The following is a 2,844-nucleotide window of genomic DNA, read 5'->3' as shown; positions in this document are numbered from 1 at the left end:
GAAAATAATCTAATATTTAAAGACTTGTTTAAAGACTGGCTACAGCAGTGAGCCAGGCTTGACAAACATGTTCTCATTTGTGTCTTTGGACTTTTGTGTGTAATTTCTAAGTTAAGGAGATTTTTTTTCTCATTTTCTTTTCAGATTCTATAATTTTTTGCTTCCCTGGTTGACTGTGGCATTGCAGTTCCTCTACTATTGCAACAAGCATTCATCTTTCATCTAATACATGCAAGCTATAATTCTCATTACTCCAGCATTTTCGTATTAAGGGAGACAGACTCTTATTGATTAGACCATCTCCTATAATTTCAGAACTTTAAACAGACCCACTGTTCTAGATCTCTCCTGAGGGTAATACTGGGAGTTGATTGTGCTTTACTTAGCCCAGTTGCTGTTGAGGGAAAGAAAGGTTGTGCTGGAAAGTCTTTGAGCTAGACCTGGTTACCTTCTGCAGCATAGAAAATATTACTGGAATTTGAGAAGAGTGGAGAGAATAGCCATACACTCAGATAGATATGAATGATTTAGCAGATAACATATGTGAAATGTCCAAAGGTGAAGGAGAAAACAAGAGTTTAAAATGTGGATTGGGAAGCTATTCTCCAATGGAATTGATTCTTGAAAAGCCTCTTACTGTCACGGAAGAAAATCGTTTGATGTATGCTTATTAGGCTTTTGAATTCTCTTAAGTCTTCAGTTCATTTAATAATGTGCTGGTGCATTCACAGTGAGAGACAAACTCCTCTTTTTATGTTGTGAGGTTCTAAATGATCTAACTGCTCTTCTGTTTCTTTGAGGGATCTGGAAAATTTGTGCAAATTTTTGGAGACCACTATGTTAAGCTGTTCTTAAAAATCTGTTTGTGCCTTATGTTAGACATCTGTGAGAGAAGTAGGAAGACATTGAGATTTGGTCAAGAGATTTGAGAGAGGCTAGGGACAGATGTCATATGTTTTCTGCTTTATAATTTCCAGTCAATTCATTATACAGAAAATGAAAGTGAGAACTTTTATCAGAGCCTAAAGCATCTGATTAAGTATAAGAAAATCTAAACACCTATTTCACTTTGAAAGTATCTTTTTTAAAGCAGGAACTAAGTTTAGAAATTTAAATGCTATATGGCAAATACCTCTACTGTGGAATAGTTGATTTTATCTACCCAGCTCACAGAATTCCTAAAAACACTAATACCATAGGTTACTTAGAACACTGTCCAGCATATAATTTCCAAATTGTTACCTATTAATAACTATTATTTTTTAAATTTTATCTTTACTATGAAGATTACTAGGGCTGTGTCCTATATATGTATTTTTTCTTTCTGGTTTGCTGTATACCAACTATGCCTGTAATTTCACAAGTTCTGAGCTAATGTGCTTAAATATATGTTATATGAAAAGTGAATTAGATAATTAATAGGCACACCACATATATTAAAATCTTTTTTATATGTTTATGTTTACTACATACAAAAAGTTATCAGCATTTTCATCAACTTTTCTCAAACTTTGTCTACATAATTGTATAAACTTATTTCTAATTGTTCATTTTATTTTATATCATATTGTACTATATTTATGTTGTTTATATTATTTAGTAATGTAATGCTTTGCTTTGCTTCCAAAGGTCATCTTATTGCCTTTACATTTTGTGCTAAAATAGCAGCTATATATTAATGACATAATAGATATGTCCAGTGTTAAGGGCCTATTTCTTCATATTTTCTCATCAAAGTTTTTTATGAATGATTGTAATGCATTTTCTTTAAAATGTTATTGCTTTCACTATGTACTAGTGATTCAAACTTCATTGTCTTCAATAGCAATGACATGAAATCAATCTAGTTGCCCATCAGTGGTGGATTGGATAAATATGTGTTACCTATATGCTGTGAAATACTACACAGTCAAAAAAAGTTATGTTCTTTGTTGTAACATTGATGCAGCCGAAAGCCATTATCTGAAGTAAATTAATGCAAAAATAGAAAGCCAAATACAGCATGTTCTTACTTATAAGTCAGAGCTAAATATTGGGTATACATGGATATAAAGATGGAAACAATAGCTGGGGACCACTAGAGGAGGAAGAGAGTAAAGAGACAAAACCTGAAAAGCTACCTATTGGGTACTGTGCTATCTACCTGAGTAGTAGCAGCAATATCCCAACTTAGCAGTGCATAATATACCAATCTGAATCAGTCATCCATATATTGCCAATATAATTATTTCTGTGTTTATTTGCCTGTGTAAAACATTGCCCCCATTTTATGACTTGTGTATTTGCTTTTTGTTGCTGTTATTGTTATTAGTCAATGATTGCTTTGTTGTTAATTGTAAAAAATACAAGGGCCAGGCGTGGTGGCTCACACCTGTAATTGCTGCACTTTGGTAGGTCAAGGAGGGTGGATCATCCGAGGTCAGAAGTTCAAGACTAGCCTGGCCAACATGGTGAAACCCTATCTCTAGTAAAAATACAAAATTAGCCAGGTGTGTGGTACTATGTGCCTGTAATCCCAGCTACTCCGGAGGCTGAGGCAGGAGAATCGCCTGGACCCGGGAGGCAGAGGTTGCAGTTAGCCGAGATTGTGCCACTGCACTCCAGTGTAGGCATCAAAAGTGAAACTCCATCTTAAAAAATATACATATATATATATATAGAGAGAGAGAGAGAGAGAGAGAGAGGGCGAGAAAGAGAGAAAGAGAGAGAAAGCACATTTATAATCTTTAATGTTTTCAATTATGTAGTTCAGCTTTGTTAAGTATATTGACTTTGTTAGCAACATATCTTTAGAGCATTTTTGTTTTTATAAAAGAAATATGCTATACTCATGAATCCACTACT

The 2,844-nt window shown here is 34.1% G+C and overlaps 1 pseudogene; it reads left to right on the top strand.

Annotated features, from left to right (window-relative positions):
- The first annotated feature begins 518 nt into the window (after positions 1-518).
- The window catches only part of LOC105539322, a 12,706-nt pseudogene continuing 10,380 nt past the window's right edge, over positions 519-2,844 (top strand).

This window comes from Mandrillus leucophaeus, unplaced genomic scaffold (genome assembly GCF_000951045.1).
Source record: "Mandrillus leucophaeus isolate KB7577 unplaced genomic scaffold, Mleu.le_1.0 Scaffold2021, whole genome shotgun sequence".
NCBI classification, from domain to species: Eukaryota; Metazoa; Chordata; class Mammalia; order Primates; family Cercopithecidae; genus Mandrillus; species Mandrillus leucophaeus.
The sequence above is the reverse complement of the archived record's forward strand: the minus strand, read 5'-3'. Positions and strand labels throughout refer to the sequence as shown.